The sequence below is a fragment of the Armigeres subalbatus genome, chromosome 2 (assembly GCF_024139115.2).
Source record: "Armigeres subalbatus isolate Guangzhou_Male chromosome 2, GZ_Asu_2, whole genome shotgun sequence".
Lineage (NCBI taxonomy): Eukaryota > Metazoa > Arthropoda > Insecta > Diptera > Culicidae > Armigeres > Armigeres subalbatus.
Genome location: NC_085140.1, coordinates 424399824 through 424417987, shown reverse-complemented (window position 1 = coordinate 424417987; position 18164 = coordinate 424399824). Strand labels below are relative to the sequence as shown.

At 37.6% G+C, this 18164-nt stretch overlaps 1 protein-coding gene across 5 annotated transcripts in view; it reads left to right on the top strand.

The window, feature by feature from the left end:
- The window catches only part of LOC134213488 (tRNA-dihydrouridine(16/17) synthase [NAD(P)(+)]-like), a 359207-nt gene that overhangs the window by 270796 nt on the left and 70247 nt on the right, over nucleotides 1-18164 (top strand). For all 5 annotated transcript variants that reach the window (XM_062692578.1, XM_062692581.1, XM_062692579.1 and 2 more), the window contains one exon: nucleotides 6790-6836. The gene's annotated coding sequence lies outside the window, so the exon portion shown is untranslated. The remainder of the gene's footprint in view (nucleotides 1-6789; nucleotides 6837-18164) is intronic.

The window sequence follows — 18164 nt, the reverse complement described above, 5'->3', positions numbered from 1 at the left end:
AAGACTGCGGTGAGCCGGGCACGTAGCCAGAATGTCGGACAGTAATCCGGTGAAAATGGTTCTCGTCAACGATCCGACGGGAACAAGAAGGCGAGGTGCACAGCAAGCAAGGTGGATCGATCAGATGGAGGACGTTTTGCGGACCCTCCGCAGACTGCGTGGTTGGCGAAGTGCAGCCATAGACCGAGCTGAATGGAGAAGACTTTTATGTGCAGCACAGGCCACTCCGGCCTTAGTCTGATAATAAATAAATAAATAATCTTACGTTGGTTGGTGCATTGGTGGGGCACAAGGGGAACACCAGCTCTTACAGGAAATCTATCAGATTAAGAGTTCTGATAGTTTACCTGCAGTGAGCGATCTGATAAATAACTTTGGATCAATTTAATAATGTACAGAGGAATATTAGAATTCTTCAAATTTACAATCAAACCTTCATACCAAACACTGTCAAATGCTTTCTCCAAATCAAGAAGAGCAACTCCAGTCGAATATCCTTCAGATTTGTTGATTCGAATTAATTTCGTAACTCGTAATAATTGATGAGTGGTTGAATCCCATGGAGAAAACCAAATTGCTCATCAGCAAAAAAAGAACTGTCATTAATATGTATCATCATTCTATTTAAAATAATCTTTTCAAACAGTTTTCTTTTTTAAGAAAATAAACTGATTGAGCGATAACTAGAAGCCTGAGCTCAATTTTTGTCAATTGGAACAACTTTGGCGTTTTTTCCATTTATCTGGGAAGTATGCCAATTGAAAACATTTGTTAAATAAAATGATAAAGAGCTCTCAGGAAGTTTTTTTTAATAAGTTTGTAAAAATACCATCATCACCCAAAGCTTTCATATTTTTAACTTTTTTAGTAATAGATCTCACTTCATCCAAATTAGTTTTCTCGATTGAGAATGTCTTCGAAGCTCCGTGTAACCTGATCCACAATTGGACTAGTGAGACCAAGCCTTAAATTATGGGCACTCTCAAACTGCTGAGCAAGTTTTTGAGCCTTTTCGCCATTTTTCAATAATATTTTATTTCCCTCTTTAGGCGCTGGAATTGGCTTTTGAGGTTTTTTGAGAACTTTCGTTAATTAATTACCAAAAGGGTGTCGAACTGGGATCCAACTTTGAGACATTATTCTCAAAGTTGGTATTTCTCAAATATCCCACAGATAAATTTACAATTAAAATTTTACCATTGGAATTGCTTTGAGCATTATTCCATGAACGGTGTTTGGCATTGAAGTCACCAATTATAAACATTTGGATTTATGAGTTAGAATTTGAAGATCAGCTCTCAACAAATTGCTCTGCTGCCCATTGCATTGGAAAGGCAAGTAGGCACCAATAAAAAAAATTGTCCAAAATTTGTTTCAACAGAAACTCTGGAGGTTTCGAAAACTTTGGATTCGAAGGAAGAATATAATTTATGTTTGATACATCTATTAATGACAATTGCGACCCCACCACGCACAGGCGCTGTCATGACGATCACTTCTGTAGATAAAATAATTTGGATCTCTTTTAATGAAGAGTCTAAAAAAATATTATAATGAATAAGTTTCACTTATAATAGCAATGTGCATACTGTTAGGAAGTTGGATAATTCATCTTTCTTACCCTTTAAACAGCGGGATATTCCAATTTAAAATTTTCAAAAAAAGAATAGTTGGATCCATTGAAACGAAGTCTACTAACAATTTTCTGAGTAAATTTGATACACGTTGGTAGCAGCTTGTTCAGTATTTGTTCAGTTAGAAAATCAAAATCGGAAGCAGGTATGCTACCTGAGTCGTCATTACGTCCGTCATTCATACCTTTGAAGAATGAAAATCATTCATCGCTGGTAAATTTTCAGAAACGAAATGTAGCCTGCCTACCCGTTGAGAGGTAGGGAGCAAAATTTGTTCGTTGATTGTGGTCTGTATGAATTGCTTGTCCCGCAAATGATTGCGGAGTTTGAGTGTTTGTAATATTTTTACCCGGCGAATCTGAGATCCTATTAGAATTTCCTGTCATCTATTTTGAACGGGAATTTAAAACGTTTTTGCGTAAAGGACATTCCCAGAAATTGGATTTGTGATTGCCCTCACAATTGGCACATTTAAATTTATTGGAATCTTCTCTTACAGGGCAGGCGTCATTGGCGTGAGAAATTCCACCATAAATCATGCATTTAGCATCCATGTGGCAATGTTTAGTTCCGTGACCCCACTTTTGGCACTTACGGCACTGAGTAAGGTTTCGGAAATTTCCCCCAGGCCTTTTCCAAACTTTTCATATTATTTAGTTCACTTTCGTTGAAGTTAAATAAATAAAATTCTTGAGAAATACCCCTCTGGGAAGTACCAGAGTGAGATTTCTTTTTCATTACTTGGACTGGTATGAAACCAAGTAATTAAGAAGTTTCTATATTAATCTCATCCAGTGATTTATCATCACTGGGGAGACCTTTCAAGACGGCTTTGAACAATCGCTCAGTTTTGTCATCGCACGTGAAAAATGTATGCCGTTCTCAGTTAAATACTGAAGAAGACGTTTGCGATCATCGGAGGATCTCAGCAAAACGCGGCATTCACCCTTCCTGGCAATATGGAATGAAACCTTGATCCATTCCTTAAATCTCAAAATCTCATTCCTAAAGCCAGAAAACTCGACAACAGTTACCACAATTGGCGTAATTATTTGTTTTTTTTTTTCGCATGGATAGAATCACCTTGGCTAGAGGTAGATTCGATTTGCTCAATTTCGTTATGAGTCAAATCGAACTGATTGCTCAGTTCGATAGGAGAAGAATTATTTCCAATGTTATAGTTAGAAGGAACATCTGAAGCCTCCAGCTTCCTTCTATTTTTTCGCGTTTTGGCAGGACGGTGTTGCAAGTTTGTTTCTTAGAAGGAAGTGGAGAATTCAGAGACTCCCCCTTACTGTTTTTTATTAATGCTAGTTGCTGAGCGTGGAGACGTGACCTTCTAAGAGGTTTTTTCCAGAACGGTGTCCTTGCAGGATTACCACCGCTTGTCGGAATTTTACTTCCGCAAACGGGTCCAACGTAAAACGAAGGTACGGGTCCAAGTCATGATCGTAACGGGATCAGTAGTACATATAGCACTGAGAAGCACTGTGGAAATTTAAATAGCTTGGGGTAGTATTAAAAGCTTTTTTCAGCAAAGAGAGAAAAGAACCGCACAGCACGAAAGCACGATGCGGTCTGACCTAGATAACATTGTTTTTTTACTAATTGATCTCTAAAAACAATTATTCTTTCGTTCAGATTCACACTGCAATATACACTTTCTCGTTATTTTGTTTCTATGGCATGGTTTTGACGGCATATTTGAATTGATTGGAATATTATAAAATTACACTCAATTTTGACGCTCATCATGAAATTAATCATTAAAAAGTGAAAATGTTACTATTCTATATAAACACATTTATCGTTGTAGACCTTCTGAAGCTGTAACCAAAATTATGCCAACAGACGGCTTGCTTACTTTTGGACCAAAGTTTTGGTTATTACGCCAAGTAGTCTGAAACAACAATTATTACACAATCTCTTATTTGAGCCATCTAAAGTCTGTAACGTAATGGAATTTATGTTCGGCAATTTTTTGCTAATCTTAGCTCTGGTGGTGAATGCTTTTTTCAGCCCATGAAAGGTTGATGCATTATTCTTTATGAATCGCTTGTAAAAGCTGTAAGGTAGGCAATTATAATTTATAATGTGCTGCTTGAAATGAAAATCGTAAGCTGTATTTTGACAACGAGTGCTCCAGTATTGTCCAACCAGTTTTGGTTAATCCGGTCGCTATACTAACAAAAATAGTGAATTTAATATGCTTGCTAAAATAGTGTGATTGTAATCCGTTCATCTAAAGTGCAAAAATAGGTAACTCCATTAAAAAAGTCCATCAAGCATTTTTTCGTTACATTACGCTAGAATCATACCCTTCTTCAACTGATAAACGAAATGAACTTGAAAATTCACTTTGACTCGTTTTTTAGCAGCCACTAAAGCAGGCAAACTATGCGAGAGTTTTTCATTTGGCCCAATGCCAATAAAGTAATTTTCTTAAAGAAGCTGTGATAAACATCACTCTACTAAACGATCTATTATCGGTGATATTATTGATTAATTGACGTGATGAGCCAACCTTACATCATAGGCTAACATTACCTCCCGCTACCCTACATATGATTTTCGAAATTCGAGACCACCAAATTCATTGTCACTCTAATAGGTATGTACGTGCAAACTGCACATAAATCTGCAATCGAACCGCAAACACCGCGGCGTAGGATAGTAGCCGCAGGATTTGCGGTACGAATTCAATCAAATTCATTTTTGGTAATTTGTTTCCCGAGCTGACACTGCTATTCTATCTGTGCTATTGAAATTTGATTGGAGCAGATTTCGACGCACCTGATGCGTTGATTTCATTATTTCGCCATTATCGCTCGTTTAGTGGAAGTGGTAGGGGAAACCCACGTGGAAATAGAAACCAATACCTATAATAGTTCGATTCATTGTTATCGTCCAGAAAATGGGGGAACATTTATTTTTCACGAAAGTTGGTCACGATAATCGCCAAAGGCATATGCAACTGATCCGATGTAATCCAACCCACAAACGAGTCGGAAATTTTTCATGTATTGACATCGACGATTAACAATGATAACGACGACGACAATCACCAAGCCTCGCCGAAAACGGGCCACTTATACCCTGAGGGATCATATCAGCACTCGTCGAGGCCGCGCAATATCTAGGCTGCCAAATGGCCAAATTAAAAGGCGTTAATTTCATTTCATGCTTCGCCGAGCGAGCTGGACTGTACCTGCCGGGAATATTATTTGCGTCAGTCTGCCAGGGCCAGACGTCCGAATCATGAAGCGCGTAGGTGTGCGAGTTTTGGTGAAATAAGGCTAACAGTTTGAGCTTTCAAATGCGATGAAATTTAGAGCCACAATTTATTTCATTTATTCACACTTTGGAATTTTTTGATTATAAACTTAATTGGTAATTTTCAAAGCTCGGACACGGGCGGTCAATAAAAATCACATCATAAAATCGCATAAAATCACGCCTGGAATCCACAACGAAGCGGTATATTCTGGAAGAGAAATTGGACATAACTTTTATTGACTGACATAACCGTTAAGGTGGATAGGATTTCACCACTCGATGGTGCTCTTTCTTTGACTCTATAGAGTTGTAGGCAAATATCCCAGTCCCCGTGCCATAGTAGAATGTCATGGCTAGCAGTGAACTGAAAAGGATGCAGTTGGAAAATTTTGGAATCATTCCAATTGGTGGCCTGTCGGCAATTCTACGGTATGTAGTGAAAATCCTATTAGAACTGACTGATTCATGCACTCTCCCTTGAAAGGCGTATCTCTATGAGAACCAGTATGAATCAAAGGCTATTTACTTTTTTCTCCCCATACACGCGACGAAAAACAAACTACTTGATGCTAAAACATGTACTTATCCTACTATCCCCCCCCCTTCTTAAGGAACAAAATATTCAGAATAGCAAATTATTTAAAAAAAATGAAATTTTACATCTAATCTTTTATAAAATTTCATATGAAAAGCGTTTCCGAATGAAATCCGGTTTACTCTGTGACTTCAAGATTGCGTACGGACGTACGGTAGGCTAGTAGGCTTAAGAATCTAAGCAGTTCATCTTTACTCACATACTCTAATTAAAAACCCAAATGGTGCGAATAATTTTAAATATCATCTTACTGCTTCTCTTTTTCTTACAACATTAAAGCGCCAATAGCGACCAACACCAACTAGGCTTCGTCTCTTGTCGAATGCAACTTGTTGCGAGAAAATAGGTTAAATAATATGTATTATATGAAAAGATGGTTACATTCTTTTGAATTTTTGTGCACACACTCAGTCGAACACACTGAGTCGGTTGGTATATTACACTATGGATCTACGAGCCTTCTATAAATAATTCGCTTTTGGAGTGAAATGATAGCTTTTTGGTACAACTTTGTTGAACAAGAAAGGAAGAACGCACCTTTTGCCAGATTCGATGTACCCAACTGGAGAAAAGTCACTAGATATAAAGTCTGGCGGAGTGGAAACGGTCAGATTTTCTAATCAGCCAAAATTTTGTTGGATTTTGGCAAACTTTGAGAAAGTTCAAGCTGCCGCACGATTATTAGCTTTTGAAAGATGCGATTATTAGCTTTTGATAGTTTGAAAAAATCACAAAAATAATAAACAAACCAAATACTTTTTCATTGCTTTGTTTTCCGTGAGACCAATATCGGAGCTATGAGATGAAGTCCAGGAGCAGTAACCCTATTTGCGAAAAATCAAATAAATTTATGCTCAACTAGTAAATCCCAGACCAAATTCCCTTACCCATTCTTTTTTTTTTGAATCTATGTATAGAGTATAGCGCTATATAGCATTTCATATTTTTGGAATAATTTCCCAATATATTTATCAGTATTGAGGCTCTCCATTGATTCAAGCCCATATTTGAAGCGTCATGTTCGATTGGATCCCACAAATGACAGTTCGATTGATGACCTGTCAGTATCTTCACCAGACTTTATATCTAGTGACTTTAAACTGGAGGTCTGATTCAATCAGTATCAATTTTATGCGAACAAGATATAAGGATTGCTCTCCGTTTACCATTAAGTTTATTGACGCTTACTATAACGTTTTCAATAAATCTGTGCAATAGTAATAAATCCATTGTTATTTAACATCGATTTGATTAATTAAATTAATCTTTTATCTTAAATTTCAGGTCCAATCTTCCTCTGATCTTGTGTGTTATTCTTATTGGAAGCCCTGGTAAGTTCAATTCATGTTACATTTACATAATCCACTTTGTTGTGTTCTAAAAACGTTATCCAACTGGAATCATATATAGATTCCTTCGAGGTGGTTCCCAGTTAAACATAAAGCTACATATACATATTTTCTAGATTTTGTTTGTTTTATTACAGCAAATTGAAAATTTTACAATTATTATATTCTGAACCGAGAGTTACTAAATTTGGTTTAAAATTATCCCAGGGCTATGAAGAAAATTTCTCTTTGGATTGTCCCTAATTTGGCGTTACTATTTTTGCGCATCACAGGCCAAAAGTGTCCTTGAGATCATCGAAAGTGTGAACATTCTCTCATTGATTCTTTGGTTTTTAAACAAGGTTTCAAAAGTTAACATTGAGCATTTTAATTGAAGTCCAGGTTGTAATGTATAATATCACAGGTGAAAATGTGGCATCACTGGTTTCCTCATTTTATGTTTCGCTAGAGTACCGGGAACGGCAGAAGTGACTACTCGATCCCTTCCGCTTTCTTCTTCAGTGTTTTGCTGCGGAGATCCATAATAATCTCCCTTCCTTCGTAAAACTTGATTTTCAAGTGGTAGGTTGGCGGTGAGATGTAAAAATCTTACCCGAAAGGTTTAGGTTTAAGGATCTTTAGTTAGTAAGACCCGGACTCGTGGCTCGGTGGATTGAGCATTTTTACACACGAGTCTATCTTTTTAATCTATTCATTTAAAAAGTCCTTCGTCGTTGTTGTTCTGTTAGGGGCAAGCCAGAGTAAACGTGACGTGCGATACGACGCGACGCGACAGTGCAATTTGACAGCCTGTTGATAATGATTGTTATTCTTTTACGTGAGTCGCATAGCGTTTACTCTGGCTTGCCCCTAAGGATAGCCTCGGAACGTGTTGGAAATGGCATTCTTCTCGTTTGCATTTTTACCTGCAGTAATGGATGCCTGCAAAAATATACAAATAATTATGTGATTACTGTGTTTGAAAACTCGATTTGTGTACCTATATGCACAACATGTGAAACATTTCTTGAAAAAAAAAGTTTTTGATGATTTGATGTTGCATGAATCAGACAGATGATATTTGGAAAACAAATTAAACAGGAAATCCTACGAAGAAATTTTCGAAACTCATCTCAAAAATACTAAAAGCAATTTAATTAAAAGTTATCTGTACGGGATTGAACTTTTCTTCTACTGAATAAAAAACAGGATATTTTAATTTTAAATTTTATTTTGTGATATCACATTTACACAAAATTTTTGTTCAGGAGATTAAAATAGGGTAAATCCGGGTGATATGCCGCACCTCTTTTAAAATCGATATTTTTCCGAAACAATTCGTTAAATTGAAGCTTTACATATTGTTTTTGATAGTTTGGAGTACTACATAGTGTAGAAGTCATTCGCAAAAAAATAAACCACTTGTTATAAGACGAGATCCCATTTAATTCCACTACTTTATTGTAACTTTGGACCGTCTTCGGTGTCTCGTACTTGACTTGCTAGCGAAGAATTCAATTGCAAAGAGTTTTTATGTAACTTTTGGAAGTTTTTAGAAAATCATTTTGATTTCCATACTCATGCATACAGGGCCGAATTTAGCCGGAAGAGGGCCTCGGAGCCCACAGTTTGCGGGGTTCCAGAATATACAAAAAATGTGTTTGGTACATAAGGTTTCGTGAGGGCCAAGGGCAATGGTTCAGTCACACGTTCTGCCGCTGACAAGATTTAGGAATGTCCATTACGGCTTAAATAAAGCTGAACTGCATAAGGCGTCTATTGTAGGTGCGCGTAATAAAATTATTTTTCCTTAGAAGTTCTCATTTTAGACAGTATAGTAGAGTGGGACAGGAGTACGCACTTGGTTTTCAATCGATCATGTGGCCCTTATGAAGCAAGCTTCTGTATATCAAATCTGTGTCGATGATTCATATACTCTTCCTTTATGTCACCCAGTGGAAAAAATATTGAAATTATTGAGATTCGTTTTAGTAGAACCCTTATTGCAAGACAAGTGAAAAACGCACTCTTACCCCACCGGTGGGGTAAAAGTGCACATCGGGTGGGGTAAGAGTACGCATTTATCCAATCATGTGCTTTAAGTATATATTTACACAAATAAGAGTTAATAACATTTAATTGATGTTTAATGAGCATATATTAGGGAATGTTTAAAGATTACGTAACTCTTAAAGGGGGAGGGGGTCCTAAAAATGTGCACTTTCATACGAAAAACCATTGTTTGTTATATATACAAAAAACTACAGAGGAGAAATATCAGGTTTCGCATGGCGTATACAAAGGCATTTTCCTTAAAGAAAGTGCACCAATCACGTTACGTAAAATTTGGCTATTTCATCACCCCTCCCCCCTATCTTACACTATTTGTATGAATCCTCTAAAAATTATATGGATCGTCACACATCTTGCAATCCCTCCCAGCTAAACGTTGCGTAATTTATGAATGTTTCTTTTGATTAAATGAAATTATCATTTAGATGAAATTGTGTTTTCGTACTATGTTTAGGTGTACAACAAGTCCTAATATAATTTCATTATTTCGCTTCAGTGCTTTGTTCGCTAAGTCCTTTCTAACACCGAATTACTTCAACTTATCCTAAAAACTTGTGGTAATTTCGAATGCTGTCCCTTTTTTCTTAGTTGTGGATCTTTACGCTTTGGAAGAAGTCTTATTTCGACCGGAGATACGGGTTTGACATCATAATTTAAAAAATCATATGCGTACTCTTACCCCACCGGTTCCTGCGTACTTTTACCCCACAGTCCCAAAAATTATTCAAGTAATGGTTTTGACTTCTTGGAAATCCAACCGGATTGGTGTTCTGTACCATAAAGTACTCTATACAATAGGTTATCGAAATGGTATAATGTTCACCTGATTGAACGTATATATGGTAATGAAATACTAGTTGCGGAAATCCAGTCATTTTTAGCAAAATGACCAAAAAGTTATCTAACTCCATATCTCCCTTGTTGTTTATTCAAATCGTTTACAATTACACATGATAATAGTTGGCCAGAATACCTGTCAAACTGATGCAGTGCTGCTAGTTTATCTTTTTTATTACTTCAAAAAATCGAAAACGTACTCTTACCCCACGCACACTCTTGCCCCACTCTACTCTACTTTTCTATAATAAACATGCTCCATCAATATAAAAAGTTCTCCAGATTGCAAACTGAAAATATTCGAATAACGACCTGAAACGTAGAAAAAAGATGTGAATTTTTTTACTAACTTGAAATCGCAGAAATCGCTCTCAATAATAGAGGTAATAAACTATAGAGGACGATTGTTGCTGCGGTTCCCTTTGTTATCGTCCCCAAACATGTTGGGTACCTATCTGTCAAAACGTTCGGATTTTTCCTTTGTTGACATTTAGTGCCCTATCCTCGCCAGCAAAAGATGTTTCGCCAGTGACGACAGCGACAAGCGTCCTCTATAGTTTATTACCTCCAGAGTCTATTATATAGAGTTGCGCAAAGAGGATCTTCTTACTCTTATTCTGAATGATGTTCTTGTTATTATGTTGAAAACTTTCATTTTTGTTCAACCCTTCAAGTGACTTCACGGGAGTGATCACTTCTAAAGCTTTTTAATTCGATAACCAAAGTCACCTACAGAGTGCAAACACGTGAGTTTCTTGTTGCAACTTTATTGGGGGGTGGGCTGAAGTTTTTTGAAGCTGTTTCTAGAACAAATCTAATACATTTCAATTCATGAGTTTTAATTCGCCATAAGGTACACCGGGGCAAGTTGAAACGGTTTTTTCAAAGTTGAACTTTGAAGTGGTGTAAAATAATCACCCTTTGATAAATTTTCAATCCGTTTGCGGTGTTTGCTAGTTCGGGCCAAAGATTATACATGAAAAATAAGCAACCTTACCAAACTTGTTTGTAAATATTTTACATATTAAAATTATTCTTTTATATGCTCCGTTTCAACTTGCCCCGCATATCGGGGTAACTTGAAACACTGCGCTGTATACAGACATAAGCAAACTGTATCGTATCAAAAACAAAATATATGTACTCAGTGTAACTCAAGATGCACGAGGTTGTAAAGGTGACTATACTGCAAAGATTCGCATAAGAGTCCCATGTTTATTTTTGACGATTTTGATTATCTTTCAGAAATTGGATTAAAATTGTCTCCCAAAACCCTGATAAAATAGAAAGCTTTGTTCTAAAAATTTGAAAATCAAATCCCACTTGTCTCATCTTGATATTTACTCGCATAAAAGTCACATTCCAGATTTTGATACTTTATACTCTTTTATTTGAATTGTACGCTTGATTAATTTGGCTGTGGCTTCTTCATAAATTCACATTAATCAACCAGCGTATCTCTCATAGACCTTCGTTTGGGGAAAGGAAGGCTGGGGAAGTGAAAGGTGGAGTTAACGAAATGTTTACATGCTCTATGATTTATTTTTTAAAAGCCTGTGCTCACAGCGAGGCAAAGTAGATTAAGAATCTCAAAACTAGACCGTGCAGCTTAAACATAGCCCCTTTTTATTCTATTCTTCAGTGGAGATTGTAGGAGGGTTGCACTCACGACGGAATGGGCAGACATTTATTAAATTAGTTTTCAGAGTTTTGGACCTTTCTATTAATTTTTGTTTTCCGAGTCTATTTACTGACCATATTGAATTCCGGAAACCAGGTGACGTTTTGGGTGACGCCAGGGTGACGTTTTGAATCGTTGTTTCAACTTGCCCCGCACCACGCATTTCTATCTGCCCCGATGGGTTGAAAATGCGGAGCAATATCAAACTACCAAAATACAAAAATTAAAACGTATCTTCCGTCGATTTTTCATAATCATTATGTTTATTCAACATTGAATGATTACCTACCGTGAAAATTTGAGGAAAAAACACTTCCAAACATCATTTCGGGACCTGTTTCATTGGCGCGTCAAAAAGTTGGTTCGAATTTTGCAAAGGGCGAAAAATAAACAATGGCAGGGATTGCTTTTAGTAGCTGCAATCCTCCGGGAATGGCAGTCAGAAGGTGCATTTAGGGGAGTAATTTGTTGAACAAAAATAATCAAGGCATTCGGTCATTGCTGATCTAAATAACAGCTTCCGTTTCAACTTACCCCGCATTTCAACTTGCCCCGGTGTACCTTAATAATCATCAGGCGATAACAATACTTCCGCCTTACCAACAATCATTTGTTTACTTTGCTCGATAGGTAGACGGTTTGACAGTTCAATAGGTAGATTTGGCTTCACTCTTTGCGTAACTCTATATATAATAGACTCTGATTACCTCTATTCTCTCAATAGATTAAGAGCAACGATAAAAGAAAGGCGAAAGCCCTCTTCGAATCGTTACACGGCATGAAAACAAGTTTATCGCATCCTGACAGAGTCTATTATATAGAGTTACGCAAAGAGGATCTTCTTACACTTATTCTGAATGATGCTCTTGTTATTCTGTTGCCAACTTTCACTTTTGTTCAACCCTTCAAGTGACTTCACGGGAGCGTTCACTTTTAAAGCTTTTTAATTCGATAACCTAGTCACCCAAAGAGTGCAGACACGTGAGTTTCTTGTTGCTACTTTATTGGGGAATGTATTGATGTTTTTTGAAGCTGTTACTAGATCAAATCTAATACATTTCAATTCATGCGTTTTAATTCGCCATAATAATCATTAGGCGATAACAATACTTCTACCTCACCAACATGCATTTGTTTACTTTGCTCGATAGGTAGACGGTTTGACAGTTCAATAGGTAGATTTGGCTTCACTCTTTGCGTAACTCTATAGAAATCGGAAAGGCAGCCCTAACTAGGGTAAAATGCCCAATAGTGGACCCCCTAGTAGCGAAATTTTGCTCTTCCTGTCGTAAGGCATAGAAATTTTCAACATATTAACTGTGCTTGATATCTAACAACAAGCTCTGCATCCCCTTTTCGCGATACATGCATAAAACACCCAAATACACGGCGTTGTTCGTTGCAATTAACATTTTAATGTCTAACTGAATTCGCCCTATAGTAGACCCCCTGGGGGTCCATAATAGGAAATTGCTTCCCTATAGTCGACACTTCATTTGATTTTCATGTCCCGTTTCGGGACGTTCTTCTTCCCTATTATGGACCCCCCAAAATATTCCTATAATGGACACTCTCGTGTTTATTTTTTATAGAATTGTAAAAAATCATCTAATTTGACTTTCCATAGCATTTCCATCGCATGTAATCAAATCATAGGACTGTAAGGTAGGTTCCCCCGATAAAATTTCATAGCACAATGTTGACATTGTGCTGTAATAATGCAAAAATGGCTGGAGGGTCCACTATTGGTTGGGGGTCCACTATTGGGCACTTTACCCTACATTATCGTGCATTTGCCGTTAGGATTCATATTTTTTGCGCACAGCTGAGTAAGACAATTTGAAAAGCATTTTTAGAACCGGCGCCTTCGTAAGGAATTTGTCATGAAATATATCATTATATAGCATAATATATCGTAACAGTTTTCGAAAAACATCAATCGCCGTAATGCTAAATATAGTGAAAGATGTTTTCATTCCGCTTTGGATTCAATCCCTGACCATGACAGATGAGTCCAGCTTTGAATTGGAAAATATCCCTTAGTAGAGAATGCCAGCACTCTTGCTCTCAATTCGCTGGTCTAAAATAAATATAAATACTCTGGATTTTTGGTTACTTCACAGATAGAAAAATCCATTGGAATTTACACTAAAAATCCATTATCATGCATTATTATCGTTATTCCACTCGAAATACAGTAAACGTTCGGTTATTGAAGTTGGGGGTGACCTGGTGGCGAAATTCTATTAATTAGAACTGTCTAAAAAAACTACTCGGGTCAGAGGGAATAAATTTTATCTACAATAAAGGTTTTATTTATAGACTTCTGTGTGATAAAAAGCCTTCCCTTAAGTATTTTGAACAATTATAAAAGAAGAGCTTTCCAAGCCAAGTAACCATTTTAGTAATTGTTTACTAACACAAATATTATTATGCCAGAGTCAGAGTCGATCAATTGTCCCACCCTTCATTTTTGTAGACCTGTTTTGTAGTCGCATGTCGCACAACTGAGCTACCAAAAACCTCAGTACATGAACTTTACTGATTAGAATAGTTCACGCTAGCTGGATTAGAGTTATTGGCGCAACGGATCATAATTATGCAAAATCATTTTGGCATGTCTGATACTAGGTATCACCATTGGAAACCGCGTTCCGATGGCTTTTTCGGGGTCATGCATGGGTATCAATTATTATTATTGGTTTCAAATGGACGTGGCTATCTCGCGGAATGCAGCCAACAGTGTCCCAGCTGAAACCAGTATTGCGTCAATGTAACTAACGCTAATGGTTATTTCATCCTCCCACCCTGGTTTCCAGTATTATAATTACGAGAGCACACAAGTTGTTATGGAAATTCGACTTGATTTAATCCAGCGTCGACATGGTTGTCAGAATGTTGAATGAGGTCTGAGTTAAAATGGATTTTCACATTGCACTAACCACCTCTACCACTTTGATCCATTAAATACGCCAGGGCTTTTTGTAACCCCCAGCCTTCTGTTCCATTTATTGCGTTATTGATCGTCATCTTTTTAAAACCCAACCATTTTGTCTAGAATAGATTACGATTGCATATGAATATAGACAAAAAGCATAAAATGTCGAATGTTATTGATCAAATCATTAGACAGCTAGAGAAAAGAAGAGTAAAATGACAAAATTATTTTTAAAAAAAATTATAAAATGTAAAAGAGTTAATAATAATTGTAGATTATAAATGAAACTGCAATACAGAAAACTAAATCCGTGGATGAAAATAGATAAAACATAAATTAGATAGATAGCATTATTCAATCCTGTGGCACTTATAAGATTTATTACTTAACAGAGACAATTCCAAAAAAGTTGCAAGGGCTGTTAATATCGTTCGCATTCCGTATTTATAAATTATCACACTTTTGACCAGTGCGGTGTAAAGTCTATCGGCAGGGTGGGACGAAATGCCGGATTATAAAGCCAAGCTGCTGAAAGTGGGTATCATAAAATCAGAACTTGCGTATTCATGCGCTAGGAAATCCAACGGAAGTCGGCCGGCACATAACAATAGAGAGAAACGGACAAGGGATATACCTGCCAAGCGAGCGATTGGGTTGTTGGGGATTTAATTTTCGGAAAATGCCATTATCGTGGCGATTATTGGCCGTTGACGTCCATTGTCATCACCGCCATCGCAATTCGGCGCTAGCCAATATGCGATTTCGGGGATGTCGGGCTGAATTCATCCCATGACAGTCGAGGAACCTTGCAGCTGATGGGGCGGGTATTCCCAAAGCTAGAATGAAAAGAAGTGATCCATCCGAACGTTCATTTTATAAATTTTTAAACGGAGATGGAAAAGGAAACACAGAGAAAAGTCATCATAAGGTCTCCAGTTAGACTTGTGAGTAGAAGCGGTTAAAACATGTAAGGTTACTACTTCTGCACTTCATCTCATAGCTCCGATATTCATCCAACGAAAAACAAGGCAATGAAAAGGAATTTGATTTGTATCTTATTTTTGTGATTTTTTTAAGCAGTGGCATGTTAACAAAACGAAGCGGAGAAATCGATGCTGCATTTCTTTGTTCGCGATGAGATGAATATATGTTCAGTGAGATGAAAAACGGAACAGTTCCCCTAGTTTTAATCGACATAAAACATACGACCTATTTTCAAAGCACTTTAGATTTTCTGAAATTTACGCAGAAACTTTAACTCTACAACACCGTATTCCTATTCATAGTAAGTACTGTTAGTCATGATTAAATATTCGTGTGGTTATCCAACAAAGCTCTATTGTAGTCAAGAGCTTGCCCTTCTATGACTTCTCAAGAACTTTTGCCATTCCGAGTAAACGTTATCCTAACCAAAATCGTACTTCAGTTTCACGCGCCAATTCTCGCTATTCATGGGGAATTGAATTACAGAAAAACAAAAGCTTTTGAACTTACGTTCGACACCGCTGTTCTTCAGAGTCATCGTCGTCGTCATTACAGTCGCGCTCGACTGTCTTTTACTATTCATAGGAAATCGCGTGCGAAATTCAAAAAGGAAGAAAACTCGAATATCTTTCTATTCGGGCTTAAAGGCGAAATGATTTATCTCTCAATACGGAAAAGCATAATTTCCATCAGCGTTCTAAATATAGATCGAATGTTTATTCGGATTACTTTAAATGATAGTACTTAGATCTTTGGAACCATTTAATAACCGAAAAAAAGAAAGTAAGCAATTCATCGTATTAGAAAAGCGCTCGAGACAAGTTCCCCGTATGCTCTGCGCCGTCAAGATCCCGAAAAAGCCGAGGAAATCCTTCACGGAAATGTATGCACAAGTGAACCGAATTCGTGAAAGGATCAAACGAGCAAGAGCTGCGGAAACTGTCAAGTGCTGCTAGGAATCGAAGCGAGGCGGTAGAAAATTGAATGGAGGCCCTATGTTCTATTCGGTGCCCGAGTGTTGGAGAAATCGTTTACACTTAGGCATATGCTTGACACCTGTGTGAAATATTGTGCGATGGATTGGATGAAACGGGGTTGCGAAACTTGAATTGGCTACGGTGATAAACTGGAAGTTGTTTCTGTTGTAAGCCGCTTCTGTTGTAAGTGTTCTTGTACAGAATTTGCATGAATTGATTCTGGGAATACGATAGCTAGTGTGGGAGTAAGCCTTTTCGTCCTACATGAAGAAGCTCTGTTTGAATATGTGCGGGAGTTGTTTAAATATAATATCGTTCAAGTGAATTAATTTAGTAATCTTTAATAATTCTAATTAAAAAACTTTGATTAATAATTTTATAATTTGCAGATATTTTTTATATTTGTAAATAAAACAATTTCCGAAAAAACTGCTCAAATTTGTATTTTGAATGACCCCGACACTAACACATTATCACCTACTGTACGTCTTATCAGTAACTGGCCCTGCACGAACCGCTACAATACTAAACTGGTATAGAGACACTGTAGCTGGCATTGAAAAAGTAACATTGAAAGTGAGAAAAATTGGATTCTTCGGCATGGAATTTGGAAAGCGCTGAGGCTGAGCTCAAATATGATATTGATACAACCAATATATGTAAAATCTAAATAAGAGTAACTGTAACGGATAAAATGAACACAGATTCCTGTACAACAAGCTTAGTGCCAGAACTCAGCAGTAGTGGTAGCGGAACAACAGATTATAATAAATTCATAACTCCATGCCATTAAATTTTCTCCCATTGCAGTACCGGCGGCGGCAACAAAGGCGTAAAATGATTCAACAGGAACAATAAGATGACTAGTGGCCTTCTTGCCCCCCTTCGTCACATCTGCCGACCGGGTAGTAGTACCGCGTGGAAGGATTACAATTCTGGTGGGAAAACAACAGAAGCTATTGTCATAATTTCCCCGTCGGAGTTTCCCAGGTTTTCAGCTTAGTCCCGATGGAGGAAAGCCTAACCGGGACCCAGAGCAACAAATCTAGGGTTGAGAGGGGCTTGTAGGAGTACAACCTCCCTCGTGCGCTATTATAAGTTATTCTTTCCCAGAGAGTAGGTAAACTGGGGGGGGGGGGTCGGTGAAGTTGTCCGACGGAAGGAAGCTTACAAGTGGAATGCGAAAGTCGAGTGCAGGAGAAAAGTCAAGTGGTTTGTTCTATTGCTACAAGCTGTTGTTCTTGCCGTAGCTGCTACTGATGCTGTTAGTGTCGCATATATACGGGGGTGAACAGTGGATTCCAAGGATCTTCCTGCCACAGGCCATTATCTTTTTCAGCTGATGGTGTGCTCCGGTTGGTGTGCTTACCGCTTTTATGATAAGTGACGAATGAGTGGGCTGTGTTGAATAATATCGTCCTCTGCTATGACTTGATAAAGCGCTTGGGGGAAAACAGGTGATAAGAGGATGAATGGCATTTTTCCGTCACTAGTGTTTTATTACTCATTCATCTTCAGGATGTTTATGCAGCGATTTAGCACTTGGCAGTTCCATCTAATGGAAAACTCAGGCTATGCTTTGGACCGCCATTCACGAGACGAAACTATTTCGCATTGAAATGTAATCCTAATTGAATTACCTTCATCGAACATGGAGAGACCGTGAAAGCATTCGTGGCAATTGTAGCATTCGTAAATTGGCAATGTAGTGGATAATCCGGACTAATGCCGTAAGTGACACCATTAGTTTCGCTGCCTCTTTCACTACAACGACGCAATGCGAAATCCGCATTTATGGCCAAATTAGTTAGTCAATTTGCAGCTAATGTTGTCCTGCAGGC